We start from the raw sequence: 17,330 nt of genomic DNA on the forward strand, positions 1-17,330 counted from the left end.
GGGGAAGAGAGAGAAGAGAGAGAGAGAGAGAGAGAGAGAGAGAGAGAAGGGGAGGGGTAGGAGAGGTTGGATAATGTTATCCAAGTAAGATGGATGTTTTAATGCATCTGCTTCATGTAAAGTCCTCCACAGCATGCCACATAAACATATCTGTCTTAATGTGGGATGATATTGGAGGAGAAAGGTGGTGAAGAGTTGTCAGTTGTGAAGTGGCTGTGTGTGTGTGTGTGTGTGTGTGTGTGTGTGTATGTGTGCGCGTGCACATAGCCAGTGTAAGCAGCGGATACAGAACATATTTTTCTATTGCAAAAGTACATTCATTTGAACCTTTTTTTATTTCTTAGTATATTCAAAAACAGTCAAATGGATCTCTGTATTAGATGGATTAGCTCTGGGCTGAGTAAAACCAAAGAGCTTTTGAGGGTTCACTTAGAACCACATTTAGTTAAAATAAAACCAAACATAGAGAAATTATGATCATAATAACCCATTTACTATCCCACTTTTTTTTCTCCGTTCCCTTTCATCAGCTCAATAAATCGCCTGAACTTTTGTCACTGTCTTCCTCAGCCCCGCCGCATTCGCTCAGTCCCATGATCCATAGAGGGTGTATACACCAGCTATTGTTGTCGGGGAAGATGGCTGTAGTCGATGAAGGAGCTTTGTCAGCGGACAATGCACCCGTAGTTCCTGTTACTACACCTGTAGCAGCATCAGCTTACAGTTGCGTTTCAGAAACTGACCTTGGTAATACTGATAGTTTGCGGTCTATTGCACTGAGCGTAAACATTCTCCCATTGCATTAAAACATCACCCAGAAAATGTAAAATGAAATAAGTAGTTTTTTTCTAAAAAAAAAAAAAAATGGTTTAGACCCTGTTTAGTTGATATGGTTTAAATAGTGATCTAGATCTGGATATGCTACGATCAGACCATTGGTGTTTTTTTTTTTTTAACCATAACCACGACTACTCAACTCAAAATCCTAGTGATAGAAACAAAATGCTGTGTTGTCTGAGTGCCTTCAGCTCAGCCATCCTTTGCTGATTTTACACTTGAAAAGCATGACCCTTCTGCTCTCTTTGATATTCTAAGAGCGAATGTACAGAATGAGGCGCTTATTCCTCAAACAGTTCATGCCCAGCTCTGGGCCTTGTTGTGGTGAGGCGCCTGATATTCTGATGATGTTTAGTTTTACTAACCACATCTGCGCATCTTTAATGCAAAGAAGAGACGGCAACAAGAGGAAAAGGACAGAGTAAAAAGTGAGTCGGCCCTTTTGTGGCTTGATTGGATCAGAGTTGAGCTGACCTCTGACCTTCCAGCTGGGCCAAAAACAGGGTTCTTAAACACACTTCCCTTTTTCTTCTCCCAGGCAACGGATCACATGACTCTGCGGGACGACCATGCCAGGACGCGTGACGCTGCTGCAGATGTGGGGGGAAAAAAATTATAAAAGGAAGAAAAGAAGTTTTTAGTGAAAGATTGGAAGGGGAACAAGGGCTAGAGGGTGACATGGAGAACAAGCAAACGCGTCAGCAGACAGTGCGGAGGGGCGGGGGGGGGGCACAAAGCTAGCTTTGTTTCAGTTCTGGCTGCTGCATTAGCAGCTGCAATAAAAAAAAAAAAAAAAAGCTTCGAAAGAAGAGGATAGATGGACGATGGCATGGAGGGGTGAATGGCCTGGCATGACGTTTAAGAGATGTCTCTGTTTGTCACTTCGCTACACTGTTTTAATGAGGCTTCATAGAATATGCATACACGCCATAACTCACAGTGAGAGATGAAAACCTACATGGCAGAGTCAAGATAAAGGCACTACTGTGTGTGCAGTGATGTAACACTCTTTTATGACTGATATGCATTTACAATATGAGAGCAAAGATGAAAGAATTTAGTGCTTTGGCAAGAAGTCATATCCCAGGATGCTTTGCTCTCATAGCTCACCCTTTTGTGGCCGTCTCAGTTATGCAGCTATGCTCAGCTATGGGGTCACTGGGCCTCTATAAACTTCAAGAGGTGAAGTTGTGTGTTTCTGTGTGTGTGGTGTGTGTGTGTGTGTGTGTGTGTGTGTGTGTGTATGTGTGTGCGCAGTGCACTTGCCTCTGAGGCAAACAACCTCCGTTCTCCAAAAATCACATGAGCACGTAAACTGCAGAAACAGGCACCATCTTTAGGTCCGGTGGCACCTTGAAGTGTTTTCCATTTGCCAAAGAGGAGCTGGCCTCAAATTGGAACCAGAAACAGGTTTAGCGTCTGATTCTTAACCTATCACAGCTGTGTCACAAACACACACACACACACATACGCACACACAGAAATATCAGGGGTCCACATACACACACACACAGAGACACGTGAGGCAGGCAGTGAACGGGGTTAAGAGTGAGCAACTGTATTACACCACAGCAGATGAGAAGCATCACAAATCTCGAGAATAAACCTCAAACATTTGTCCACATTTCAATTACTTTCAATACTGCCATATGTGTAGACACAGTGATCGGCTTGTCGGAAACACACACAAGGACAGGTATTGTCTCTCTGCAGCTGCTGTGTTTTGTAATGAATATTGCAGATGTTTCCTGCGTCAACCTGTTTACTACATAATGGCGTACAGTGTGACATTTTGGTAAACAACCTGCTCAAGAAACAAAGATTTTTCAATGCCAGGAGACTTAAAGGCAGGCTTGGTAACTATTTCTTATACACACTTTTTTATATATTGTTTGAATTGGTCTTCACACCCCGACAGCAATAAATAACTTATGGGTTGAGAAAAAGGAGCAAAAAAAAGATCCGTCATCTATAGCTGCTGTAATCGTGTAAAATCCCACCAATCACTGCCTCGCGGCCCGCTTGTAAAGAACCAATGAAATGCCTCCTTGCCCCGCTGTGCATACTCTACGAACAGTGGGTCACGTTTGCTTTAAACATTCGGTATGACAATATTAGCTGCACTTGCTGAATCCTTTCATCGCCAACCAAACAGACGGATGTCTGCACTTCGTCAATTGTGGCATTGAACGGCGTAAAATCTGGGTTGAGTTTCTAAAAGCAATTGCGCCCCCAATAGACAGCTGCTTGGCTATTTAAAAAATGGCAGGTTAGTGCAGGATGTCCCGTGCTGCGCTAGTGATGATTCTCTCCGACCAATAAATGGTCCGCAGTGTTTTAACTCCTCCTTATGGTATCGGCTCAGATCGCTTGGATAGTAAAAAGTAGTACCACGTACAATCACATCCTTTGCTGATGGAAAAGCATAAAAGAGCGAGTCGAGTTGATACACGTACCATACAATGGAAATGTGACATATGTGAAGGAATCCGTGAGTGAAAACCACCCGAAATCTGTGCTAGTAACTCATTGAGGTGTGTTTACCCAACACTAGCAGAGTGTAGAGCAGAGAGGGTTCGGGCTGGCCAGGGGTTTAGCTGTAAACTAGCCTTTGTTTGGGACCGTGCTAATGAGAAGAGAAAGCTCGCATTTCAGGCTGCAGGCTTCATCAGAGTTGAAATAGATGGATGAGTGAGTGTATGGACAGCATCAATTTAACGGTTCGGTCTAAGGCCAGTGCGTTTCTCAAACATCTGAAACTTGTTTAAAAGGTCAGCACATTCAACCAACACCTTCTCCATCACAGATGCAATAACATCACAACTATAACAGGAAGTGAACAACAGAGTTTCCATGACATCTTGCTAAATTATTTCAAATTTAACGAAGCTAGTCTGTGAAATACAAAGTTGTACATAAAGCTGTTTGAAAGTGTTTTTCAAATGACAAAAAATGTGTTGCATAAGCTGCGCTATATTATGTATTGCTCATAAATGAATACATTCCAACCACAGAATGTGTGCAATAAAGGACACAGGGTGAATATTTTCCAGGAAAAGTTATGATCATAAGGCTTTATAAGATGGGACAATAGCGGCTGGGTTTGTTCAAAAGACTGTGATGACTTGGTTTTCTTTGAAGCTACAGACATTTTTAAACATAATACACACAAAGCACTTATGTATTCTGTAAAACAAAAAGTCACAAATGCATGTAAAAGTTCTCTAAATGTTTTGAATTTCAAATAGGTGGTAATTTAAATGAGAATATAACATATTTATAATAATAATAATACTACGATAAATCGGAATCAAAATTAGTGCAATAAGATGTAAATGTCCTTTGACATTAGAAATTTGAAATGGGGTTTGAGTATATAGACTAACCTAACTGCCCTAGACTAACTGGAAAACCCACAATGCAACAGTAGGCCATTACAAAGACAAATAAAGGTCCTGTTTCTGAGTGGGTGGGGTCTGCCGTGACCCTCCCATTTCCCTTTCCCATAAATCCTTTCAAAGGCAAAGCCAAAACCATACTGGAAGGATTTATGGATGTATTGTTGCTTTTGGTCTTGAGAATAGTTTCTATTTTTCAACACGGTGGAGGGCAGCGATGGTTTTGGGAAAGTCATAATAGAATTACTTAGCTTGAACTAGGGTGAGTTTGTTTGAGTGGATTTGCCTGTTGGGGTTGGTGGTGAAGCATATTTCTTGTTGTTAGATAGACATGTCTGACGTCACTCTGTTTTCATGCAGCAAAGATTTTGTAGAAAGGAAAAGTAAGTCAGGAGCTTGTGTGTATATATAGAGAAAACAACAATGAGTAAACCTGTGTGGACTCATTACAGCAGTTATTCTAAAATAAGCTGTAATTGGGTGAATTTCCACTGAATTGAAATTAATTGAAAGAAACCTGTTCCTCATTTTGCCACAGACCCCCTGGACCCGCCCTTTAGGGCGCCTTGAGGTCCTGGCAACCCAATTTGGGGACCCCACCTCCCCCCCCCCCTCCCCTCTCTCTCTCGGCAAAACCCCGCAGGGCTCCCGGCCCTGCTTCTGTACAGGACGCGGTGATGCAGGGGTTAACGTGGTGACGTGGTGCTCCTGAAGCGGTGACCCACTGGGGCAGCCAGTGGGGGCTGCAGGGGGAGAAGAGGAGAAAGCCGAGGCTAAGGTCCCGTTTGGGAAGGAGGGAGGAAGACTCCCAACAGCCGCGTTTTGTGCATTTATTTCCAAGCTGCAGCTGGTAGACTTCGCTTCTTCCGCATTCATCTTCAACCTGCAGCTCATTTGTTTTACGCATCTTCAGTAAAACGCCTTCCCGAATGGAAACTGTGTTTGTGTGTGTGTGTGTGTGTGTGTGTGTGTTTGCGTGTGTGTTTGTGTTGGTTTTAACTGAACGATTGTTTGCAATCATGTCTTTGTTTCTGTAGTCCAGCGCGACACATCGAAGCAGCCTGAGCTCCCTTTCTGTGGAGCGAGAACGGGAGATAAATTCACCTTTACGCACAAACTTGTCTGGACCGTTTGGGCTTGATCAAAGGCTGCGGGGCAAACGCGCACAACTGTGCACTCTTTAACGCCTGTGCTTAATGTTTATAGTGCTTTTACAATTGAACCCGTGTGTGCATGGCAGCGTTTGCGTGCGCCGTCCGGCCGGTCATCCTCACAACAAAATGCCTGTGAAACTCGGGAGAGCAGCTATATATAGCATGCATTGATGGCGAATTTGAAAAAGGTGGGTAAACTGTGACCTCCAGGCGGTAATTAGGAACGTCATTTGGCAAACGGCTATGAACGAATTTCAGTGGGATTTCCAGGGAAGTACTGATTTCTTCGAGACTCTGCCAGACTCGAACTATTCCGCATATTAAAAGCGAGCATGCCTTACACCACATCACCGTGGTTATAGGTTAAACACGTAGACAGCGGAATGATTACCCAAAACCTAGTTCCCTTTGATAAAACTTGCAGTGAGAGGGGGCAGTTTGGTCAGAAAGTTGCATGTGGAAGAAGTGATAGGCCTCCTGTCCTCCTCAATGCATTTAGCACAAACAAAACAATACTGGTTCGAAAAAAAAGGTGTGTGCGTATTAGTCTTGGTGCGTAAATGTGTGTTAAGCCTATACTCGTAGGAAATAACTTTGTTGGGGATGGAAGTGGGTGTATTCCTGGTGTGTAACTCATTGCTGATGTCCCTTTGCCCCCTCCCCTGTTTAAAAAACAACAACTGAAAAAGCAAGAAAAGCTCACTCTCCTAGACAAGACGAGAGAGAGAGAGAGAAGGAAAGAAAGAGAGTCTCTCCATCAATTTTCTGTTTAATGTCAGCGCTCCAGCTCCATTGTGGGAGAGAGAGGACGCGTCATCCAGACATAAATTTGCTATTACACAGCCTCACGGAGACTCGCATCCACAGGATCCGGAGCTTGTAGTCTGGAAACCCCCTCGGTGGATACATTCAGCAGAGAGCTAAAGTGTAAGGAAGCGTTGCGCTATTTTAAGTCCATACATTTGAACGCGCGTTGGTTTTGGATAAAGCGTGTAGGAGCAGGATTTTCTTCTTCTTCGAGTTGTCAAGTTTTTCCGAGGAAGAGAGACTCTTTTGGGTGTTTCTTTTTCAATTTATAACCATACATACAATTTTGTGCTATATGGAGACGGTCGTTTTATAGGTAGGTGTCGTTTGTACTATATTTAATCATTTGTCAGTGCAATCTATTCAGCGCTCATTTCATTTTTTTTTATAGGCTATAGCCTACATATTTCCAAGCTGTATTTTCACGGATTTTTACACTCTTATAGTTTACAAAGGCTTGGTTTTGGGATTAAAGATAAAACAACCCTGAAGAGTTTTTCTTTAATAGAAGGCGGATTTTGGCTCCCTCAAATATGTGCTCAATAAAAAAAAAACATCTCTTTATTTATGCATTTATTTGGGTATTTAGATAGGGCTGATTATGTGGTTTGGGCTACTTTTTATTTACGACTGAAACACGCGCACACGTTTGCCTAATCGTTTTCTTTTAGCTTCCTACAACTTTAAAATGCGTAACCACTGCACATGTTGTTTGTATTTAATCCTATGAGGTGAACTAACATTATAGACAACCCGAATGAACGGATGCATGTTTCTGAGTGGAAAATCTCGACTATTTTTTTTAACAGTGAGTTACTGTAAGAAGGTTTATCAGTTGGGGCCTCTCGGCCAATACAGACACGCACGCACACACACACACACACACACACACACACACACACACACACACACACACACACACACACACACACACACGCAAGGTGATTCAACCATGTAAAGTGTAGTTCTCTTTAGTTGGTCGGCTCCACAGTTGGGTGTTATAGTTTGTCAGGCTTACTTGTGTCATATTAAGTTACACGGTATCACTGTATATGGATACTGAGAGGCTGTTGAGCTCTCTCTCTCTCTCTCTCTCTCACACACACACACACACACACACACACACACACACACACACACACACACACACACACACACACACACACCACAAACACACAAATAAGAGCTTTGGCAACACCGTTGGCCATAAAACCATCCATGCGAGATGACACACGTCTTTTTCTCAGGTCAGATTTCTGACTTAAGTATTTTTTGGCAATAAAGACAAGAGTATGTAGGTAATGAATGAGTCCTTTCCAAAATTCCCACCATACATACCTATGATTCAATCTTTTTTTGCTTCTATTGCCTTTTTTTTTTCTTGTAGTCAAAATGTATGAATAATTGTGATTAACATAATGAAGTCATTTCAAATATAACATTCATACACTATACTTTATGTACTTTAGCTGCAGAACAGAAAATAAACTTGGTAGGTTGTTAATGTTATGCTACAGTGTCCACTGTAGGAAAGTGTACAGTTAGCACCTGCTTTACTTCTTAGTCTCATCGCTCAGACACACAATTATTGTGAGTTTGGCAGTTTATTTAATTTAATTTTAGGGACATCAAAAGACAAGTAAATGTATTAGAATTAGCTAAAAAAAAAAAGAGTAAATAAATATAGTTAAATATAATTTGCAGCTATATTATGTCGTTTTACTGTGTGTAGTGGTTATTGGACACATGGCTGGTTTTATTCAGAATATGTAGTTTCTTTTGAAACTTTGTCTGATAGCCTACTGCATGTTGTTCACTCCCAAATGTTTCTGGCTCCTATGATGTAGTAGCACGCTGTTGCTTCTCGCAGCCTTAACTCCAAATTAAATTGCTGTTGGATGAGTTTTTAGTCCAGGTGTGATCTGATTAGGTGTAATCCTCCAAAATATGACCATCGGTTAAGCAACAAAAGGAGAATTTGACTAAATACTGAAAATGTTTTTCTCAGTCATGACATTTTTTCTTATTAGAAGTCAATTGCTGGTGCGTCACTAAAGCACATTATGGTTACTGTTAAAGTTCTGAGTCGTGCAAAGACCTTTGTTGCTAAATTAGTCTTTGTCTTTGTTGACATAATCAGTTGTGTTTCTTGAAATCCTTGAGTGACGAATTGCAGAATGTCAGCTGACCTGTTGACCCCTTGGCCCGTACACTTTTAACTTTTTTTTGGGGAGCTTTTCCAATTTAACAACACGTGTTTTGTGATCTCAGTGCGCTGCTTAGGACAAACCAGGAAAAACAAAAAGTTCTTTAATTTTCATGAAAGTGTATGCGTGTACACGGTGCCATTGTGCGCACGTTCTGGCAGAGGCAGTTATAGAAATGTTGGGAAACAAATACATATATTTAATCCCATTGTGTATAATATCAACATTTCACGATCTGCTCAGTTTAAAAAAAATGAAATAAACTACTGTTTGAATAGAAACTACATAAGCTTAGAGTGCAAACACGCGCAGGACGGCACGCTATGGCTGTTTATGTTCAAATGATAATTAAAGCCTCCACCTGCGTGTTTTGATGGTCCATAAATGGAGGCTTTCATCTCATCCTTACAGGCCTGGTGGTGGTTACAGCCGGATATATGGCTGTGTGACAGGTACTAATTTGTTGCCCAAGCTTTTCCCTCCGTCACCATCAATATCACAATCATCATCTTCTTCTACTGCACCCTCATCCTCTTGATCTGAAGGCATGTGCCTTTAAGTCATCTAACCGTTTTGAGTCTTTTAACGCGCTTTAAGGAGGAGTACGGGAGGTTTTTTTTCATGCCAAACATTTCACAATGCATGATCCGTCGTGAGTCAGGGCGATCAGAAATAGCAGCATCTGTCCTGCGCACACAGAGAAGAAAAGGTCATGTTGTTTTTGTGTCCAGTCAACTTATGACTCCATCATTTCTTCTTCTTCTTCTTCTTCTTCTTCTTCTTCTTCTTCTTCTTCTTCTTCTTCTTCTGTGCCGTTGTTGTTTGTTGTGGTTGATATTTACAGTGGCGACCAAAAGGGGAAAAAAAGGGTTTTGAACGATATACATCACCGCCCAGAGGGCTACAGCCTTTTTTTTTCAAAACATAGTCCAAAAGCTTGGCAGCGCTACTTTTCACATGCTTTCCTACTCTAATATGACTCTATTGTCTCGTGGGGTTGCATCACCTTTAGATAACCGGGGCGTCTCCCTGGTGAACGGGCCGTGTTTTGGAAATTCGCATCATTAAAGGGCTATCAGAAATATCTGGTGAGAATAGGATGGTTGCCCTGTATGGAGGGCCTCCCGTGGAGACAGCTCTCCATTTGGAGCTCATTTAAAACCCGCCTCGCCAATGTGTTTCCCGTTGACTGTGAATTATGCGTTTTCTTTATGTGGTCCTATTTAGACGTTCAAAAGTTTATTCAATTAATGCTGGGGGTGCAGTGGAGGCTATAGCCCCCCACTTTAAACGCACTTCAACCACTTTTTAATGTGCGGAAAATAGCTTATTTGCCTTTTTTTTTTTCTTCTTTTTTTTAACGGAGACGTAACTCCTCGTGAGGTGAAGTTGCAGTAGAGCTGCTATCCACGAAAGCAACTGAGTCGGATTTCTGTCAGGCTGCACAAAAATATGATTTTGTACAGCATGTAGGGGGAAACCAAAGCATCAACATAGAAATAGAAAATATACTACAAATAACGTTTGCATGCTTAATTTGTGTGTATTTATTTCGTTTTCAATTGTGACACACTCAGTGCCCAGACCCACATCTCCAGAGCAGGGAGAAACTGCCTTCGGCTGGCCGGGCTGGACGGCAGAAAAGCGGCCGGGATGTGTGGCTCCTCGCCGCGGAGGAAAACTCTTGCACACCGGTCTAGTGTGAGGTATGAAAGGGGGAGAAGAAAAAGAAGAAGTAAAAGGAAGAACGAAGCGAAGAATGGAAGGTGGGAAGTGTCAGTCAGGAACGCTTCATTGCTCGAGGACAATCCGCGCGCAGGACCGGTCTGTTTCAAGAGCAATCAGTCAATCCGCATTAATTATGCTCCCCACCGTAAAGGGTAGCTCGCGCTGGCACACGGACCAGAGGAGGATGGTGTGTGTGTGTGTGTCTGTGTGTGTGTTATGCTCTCTCTCTCTTTTTTTTTTTTCTCTTTTCTCTCTCTGCACACACGCACACTCATCCACGCACACCCAACCCCCACCTTTTAAGTGAAAAAGAACCAATAAAAATCAAGCTATAAAAGGCTTTTCCTTGTCACTAAATAAATTAAATGCAGATTTCTGTTTTAAGTGCCGGACCTCTTTTGTGAGCTGCGGAACAGGATTCTTTATTGTCCCTCTGTCATTAGTGCTGAGGGCAACACTGTTGGAGGAGAGAACAGGGAAACTCAGTAATTTCTAAATAAATATATATATATATATATATATATATATATATATATATATTTATACTTATATTTATATATAAATATTGTAGTTATGTAAGCCTATGTATCTATGCTATATTGACATATTCTGGCATTGCTTTTCTAATAAGATGTCCTAAGCAGTTGGAGTGACGAAAAGTGACTAATTTTCCCAACTTGGTGTAATGGTTGAAAACACAAATGAATTTGTTACACTATTTTTTATCACTATCTTTGGTGAATTGTGCATTTGTAATATCGCTGCAAACTTGTAGTAATTGTCATATTTGGATCCAAACTGCCTGGCTGATTCTATGCAGTCCACATGTGAGATATAGCCTATTAAATAATAATAATAATAATAATAATAATATGTTTTCTCTTTGAGGCTGCACAAATAAGAATACAGCCGATACATTTTGATGGACGTTGAGCACCAGATAATGAGTTTCGCAACTCCACAAAGGTTTATTTTTGTCATCCTAATGGAAGCTAATGCATAAATGATAATTCACGGTTGTCTTGCTGGTTGCAGAGCCCATTTGGCCTATTAAAATATCGACTTTGGAAGTCTGCAGAATATATATTTTTTTGTATAGCCTACTGTTGTGTACCTGCTCTTGTACAGCTCGTGTACTCGTCTCTCTCTGTGTGTGTGTGTGTGTGCGCGCGCGTGCGTGCGTGTGTCTGTGTGTGTGGACACGTGGTGGCTGAAGCCCATTGGAGAGCGCAGGGCTTTGGAATGCAGGCTGCTATGTAAATAGGAAAAGAGGGTAACGATTATATAATTACAAACGTGATAAATCTGCTCGCTCTGGCGTTATTTAATTTGAATTATATATGTATCAATTAATTCTACTGTATAGATGAAAGCCTCGTTTTTCTCCATGCGCACAGTTTATAAGCTATCTATACGGGCTGCAGTCCGGCTCGGGTCTCCTTTGTCCAGTGTGTTTTCTTGGGGGGCTGGACCAAAGCAAGGGAGCGAGTCTCTGTTTTAATGTAAAGGGACATCAGTTGGAACAATCTTCATATACTTTATGAGGTGCATGTTCACTGTTGTTAGCTCTGGACAAGTTCAGCTAAAAGGAACACGAGGTCTTGCTTTCATGCAGCCACATGAATGAATGAGTTGCTGCACCTAAATAAATAACTTATAATGATTCCAAAAAAAAATAGACAATATAGGCCTATACTATATATGTATATAGATATGAAATGAATTGGTCTGTTTACTTTGACATTACAAATGTAATGAAGTTTTTGTTTTATTTTATTCTTTAATATAATTTATTTATTTTCCATATTTTTTTTCATGTTTCTTTTTCTTTTTTATACTGCTAAATTAAATTTCTATAACTTCTTCTTCTATTCCCCTTTACAGACACAATGAATTGCCTCATTTATTATTATAACTGACCTATAGGTATACCGTTTAAGCCTCTGCTTAAAAGCGGAAATGTCCAATTAATTATTGAACAGTTGGCAAGAAAAAGTTTTCGTCAACACTTAATGCGCAGCAGCACAATACGATCCGAGTCCTGACGATCCAATATCGTCACTGTTTTAACATCTACTGTAGGTGAGAAAAATCGTATAATTTAGTTTCTTAACAGACCTATCGCTCTCTGTCCACCGTCTCCTTTGTCGACACAAACTTTTCTCTCCGTCTTTGTAAAAAGGAGCTCCCTCGAAGTAGAGCAATAGCTGTTTTCCGGTCCTTGTTGCCGCTCTCTCTCCTCCATTTTCTAAACACAAAGTTGTTATTGCACCATTCCGCGAATCTAGCCTCTACATTTAATACAACGTGTAATTCCCCCCCCCCCCCTTTTACCGTATTCCCTTTGATTTAGTCACTCTTGACTCTCCTTTTGCTCTGGGGCCAACGGGGTTCGCCGTGGGGGGCGCCTTGAAACCGCCCCTCCTTATCTCCTTTCATCGTTCAGCGCGGGGCCGCCTTGAAACCGCAGGGGCAGTAATTGCTTTTTTCAGGCAGCCCAGTGCGGACTGGCCAGCAGCCAATCAGAGCCTTGTTTACACTCGGTGATTGACAGAGTTCTGGCATTGTGCCAGCCAATCAGGAGCGTCGCAGCGCTGAAGCCCTGAGTATTAACCCTTCGCCTCCACGTATAAACAAACCTGGACGGGAATATTAGCCTATAGCAGCTCATATAGGCTATGTCGACATGGAAACACACAAGCCCATATCCTTCCACTTTTAATTGGCTAAATTAGTGAACCGTGCGCAAGGCTAACCTCGGGGACAGTAATGCTTTCAAATTACGCAGTGATTCAATTTGCCCGTGTGTGTGTGTTTGTCTCAGTGTGCGGTGTGTGACAGAGACAGGTAAATATGCAGCTATACCATTTTTATTTTTTTTAAATAAAGCAACTTTATTAACCCTTTTTCCACATGAGCCTATCTGCGTTCAAGTGCACTTTCGACTGATTTTTTATTAAATGACATGGCATATTGATGGATTAATTTAGTTGATACAGAAGAAATACATATGTTCATGTCCAGAGCATAACATGCAATATTAGTGCAGAGTGAGGCTTTAGGGACAAAGCAGATACTTAGATTGGATCAAATCCTCCTTTAGATTTACTCCCAGTATCCCAGTGGATAGACATAGGCTATAGACATTTTCTATAGCCTATATCAAATTTACAGTTAACTTTACGCCTGCCAATTAGAGGTCCTAAATGTGGCGGTGTGCAAAATGTCTTGCATTGCGAGACTACATGTTCAATAAATCAGATACAGATTAGGCAAATAAGGATTTATTTAGCAAAACACATGCAGTGGGGCGAGTGAAAAAAAGCGGCTTTCCCTAAAGGGGCATCAATAAAACTTTCACATCATCGCTGTCACATAGCAAAATAACGAAACACTCAGAGCACATGCAGCATTTGAACTGAACTGCAGTGGGATCACACAGAATAGGCTAGATGCTGTTTGCTCTCCACCAGTGATCAGAAAGTGCAGGCAGCGCTGCACGGCTCCAGTTCCTCTCCTCTCCGCACACTGAACAGAGCCGAGCTGTGCCGCCTGTCTCCTCGCATTTACTTGTGCACGCAGTGCGCCGAGGGCTGCAAATCAAACGCCCGCCGTTTCGCTCCGCGGCTCCGGCGGCTTCCTCATTGGCTCTGAGCGGCAACCAATAGCAGCGTGTGTTTACCGTCGAGGGGTGTGTGTGTGTGTGTGTGTGTGTGTGTGTGCGTGTGAGGCGGACGCTCAGCTGTGTGTGTGTGTGTGTTGTGTGGGAAAGGGTAGGGTAGGGTGGGGCGGGGGCGCGTAGAGGGGCGCCTCACGGGCACGCTTTCACATTGTCGTTCTCAAACCAATAGGCCTGCGCGTTCCCCCCTCCCCGCACACACACACACACACACACCCCTCCATCCGCCTCCCCTCCTCCTCCCCTCCTCCTCCTCCTCCCGGCGTGTCTGAGTCTCCGGCTGCATGAACGAGCCTCGATTCACTACAAGCCTGAACTTCTACGATGCGTCTCTACCATACCTCAACTGACTGCACACCACAGTCTGCAGCAGCATAGGATGTAATCAATCCCACATGTTTCATCTCTGCGACTCGGGGATTTTCACTTTGAATATTTTTTGTACTTTTTCTTTCATTATAACCTACTCGCCACGCAAGGGATATAACTTACCAGTAAGTAGAGAATTATTTTATAGCCGGGATTTATAATCTTTTGTAGCCTACTAAATGCTAAAAGTGCTGCATGCAACAGAGGATGATCTAAAATTACCGTTTTATTTAAATGAAAATTAATTTGTCCAAAACACGGACGCTATCCACTGTCATGCCTTTAGAGAAGTAAAACAGTAAAATGCAAGCTGATATGACTCTGCCATACATTGGCTAATCTAAATACATTCCTCATCCAGTATCGCCTATAATTATAATATGTGCATTAAAGCAACACATATCACGGGTTGACGGTATTTTGAAGGTTTTATTTTTAGATTTTAGATATTTCATTCCCACTGTTTTCTCTCCTGTCCAGTCTGGAACTGTGGGCGCTATATGTGTGTCACTTTTTGATTTGACCTCTCTTCACAGCCAAATTACTTGCGTGTTTCTGATTCATTCAGAGGACTATTCAAAGCCACTCGCTTTTCAGCGCGCCTCCTCACGCATGTAGTTTTATAGATCCCAAATTGTAGATTATTCTTTGTTAGTTTCCTATTGTGTGTGTGTATGTTTGAGAGGAAGGGAGACAGGGCAGTGTAATACAAACTGCAGTGCTCCCTCCCTGCATCTCCCCCTCGGTATGAAGGCTGTGCAGACGCCGGGCTGTCTTCGGCTCGGCCGGGCTTGTCTCTCCTGTTTAGCCAGCCCCTGAATATCCGGATTTAGTGTCTCGGTTATGCTGTGTGACTTTACTTTATGGCAAAATTGTTGAAGGCAATAAGTTGGCCTCTGAACCCGAGCCCCTTTAAAAGTAAATGTCTTTTAATTGCTTTAAAAAAAAACGATTTAATAGATTTCTGTTAAATAGCACAAAACGCGTATTTTTGGTTTGAAAACATGGATTGCACGAGAACAAAAAAAAAGAATTATTTGCGGATTTGCTGGCTTTTGTGCTGAGTTCATGAAAAGTAATTTTGACCAGTATTGGTTACTTTTGTAGAGGGGGATTTTCGTCCGACGATAGTTTGAACCTTTGCAGGGCAGTGGTGTGTGTGCGTGTTTGGAAAGTGTGTGTGTGTGTGTGTGTGTGTGTGTGTGTGTCTGTCTGTGTGTGTGTGTGTGTGTGTGCGCGCGCGCGTGTATATGGGCTTTGGGGGAGTCTGTGTAAAGTGGAAGGAAGTCTGAACGCCTTCCACGTAGACACACACACACACACACACACATACACACACACACACACTACTACTACTACAGTAGATCCAAATGATCAGTTTCCCAAACTGTTACGCGCGATCTGCTTACGCCGTTTTGTTTGCGTGGCGAGCGATAACACATGGATTTAGATCCAGGTTGTTAAATGTAGCCTGAGTGGCTTTCTGTTGACGTGGAATGTAAACACTGAGGACGTGTGTTTACGGCCTGGAAATTTAAAAATGTATAGACAAATGTCAGACGAGAGTGGTTTATGATTGATGTCCCGTAGAGAAGGGCCATTGTTTCTTACAGCCATAGGGGACAGGAGAGAGTCCATTTTGCCTTCCCAGAGCGCTTGCAGTAGCCTGCGTTTCTCCCATTTTTCACCCTCATTTGTCCTCTTGCTGTCGACTAGATGTGGTCAGAAATGATAACGTGGTGCTCACAAACAAAAGGGAAATTCAATTATTTAACGTATTTGCAGTTTAGGGCAAATATTCTTATGGGAAGCGTTTATAAATGTTCATGCATTGGATATTTTATGCTTGAGAGTGTTTGGGCGTACACACAAATGCACTCTGTCAGAGCTGCTGAACTTTGGAGATCCCCCCTCTCCTCCCCCAACACAATTCCTGAAAGTTGGAGTCCTTGAGCAGCTTGTGTGTCTGTGTGTGTGTGTGTGTGTGTGTGTGTGTGTGTGTGTGTGTGTGTGTGTGTGTGTGTGTGCGTAAAGGAGACTTGAATATCCGAGCTCATGCTGCCTATATTCCTATGCACTTCATAAGCCCCTGGTCCACCAGAGCATTTGATATTTTCTTTGTTCCTTTATCGTTGATTCCTGGGAGGTTCTATCAGCATCTACAGAGCGCTAGATGGACGTGCCATGCATTGAGAGGCCTAATAGATGGACTGCTGAGGTGTGTTTGGTGAACGCAGGCACCCAGCTCTCCCTATCTGAGCTTCACACGGAGCCCTATTTAAGTAAATGACCTAGGCTATAAGGCATACATATGAAGTCGATGATTTCCTAGTCTATTTCACTGTTTATTGCCACGCTCTTTCGCACAGGAGCATAAAGGTGATTTGATTTGTGTTTGTGATTACAGTGTATAGCCTATATATACTGTATATGAAGCAGAGATACATGGTGTTTGCCATTGCCGGGAGGCGAGGGCCACTGCTGCTGACCCCGTAGAAGTTGACAGAAATGTTTCATCATCGTTTTCATTAATAAGAAACAACACAATTAACAATCCTAGTTTCAACTGTGCCAACTATAAAAAGCCTAACATTAAAGGTGAAACAAGTTTGGTTAATGCGTAAAAAACAGCGAGCAGGATAGTCAGATTTAATGTATAGAAGCTATACATCAAACACCATTAATCCCAGGCAGAAATGTGTGTTTATGACGACTGGATCTTATATAAATCCCATGTTTTATTGCATTTTTTTAATTATTATTATTATTATTATTATAGAATACCCTGTCCTCTAAAGTGATACGACACGTTTAATGAGTGGATCAGATTTTTTTGACAACTGAAACTTAAAAATGAATTTACAACCATTAATCAACGCAGAAACGTGTGTGTTTATTTCTGTTTTTGGTACGATTGGGACTCTGATGTTAGGGAATAGATATTAGTCGCCACAATTTAGAGCTTGTGCATTCTTGCTTATAAGTATTGTGCAAATGGTTTTCTTCATACTTTAGCGCAAGAGCCCCGAGGTCCAGCTTGTTTACGACCCGTCCTTGTTCAGTCTAAAGAATCAACTACTCGTCCTTCATCGAGAGAGGCATTTTTACCGCTGTGAACTTTATGCACCAATTGTTTGTACCTGAGCCAATT

At 42.1% G+C, this 17,330-nt stretch overlaps 1 protein-coding gene and 1 long non-coding RNA gene across 5 annotated transcripts in view; one reads left to right on the forward strand and one right to left on the reverse strand.

The window, feature by feature from the left end:
- Positions 1-6,115: 6,115 nt before the first annotated feature.
- bahcc1b (BAH domain and coiled-coil containing 1b) overlaps positions 6,116-17,330 on the forward strand; it is a 63,745-nt gene continuing 52,530 nt past the window's right edge. For 2 of the 3 annotated variants that reach the window (XM_039788395.1, XM_039788397.1), the window contains exon 1: positions 14,097-14,304. The gene's annotated coding sequence lies outside the window, so the exon portion shown is untranslated. Of the gene's footprint in view, positions 6,317-14,096; positions 14,305-17,330 lie in introns of those variants that run through there. The other variant, XM_039788396.1, reaches the window with a different exon arrangement.
- On the reverse strand, positions 9,936-12,545 carry LOC120551179. 2 transcript variants are annotated; one of them, XR_005637839.1, is made up of 3 exons: positions 12,466-12,545; positions 12,250-12,379; positions 9,936-10,099 (listed from the first exon to the last, which is right to left on the reverse strand). It is a non-coding gene; the product is annotated as an uncharacterized LOC120551179 (long non-coding RNA). The 2 variants fall into 2 exon arrangements; XR_005637838.1 differs by having other exon boundaries at positions 12,250-12,545.

Source organism: Perca fluviatilis, chromosome 21 (assembly GCF_010015445.1).
Source record: "Perca fluviatilis chromosome 21, GENO_Pfluv_1.0, whole genome shotgun sequence".
Lineage (NCBI taxonomy): Eukaryota > Metazoa > Chordata > Actinopteri > Perciformes > Percidae > Perca > Perca fluviatilis.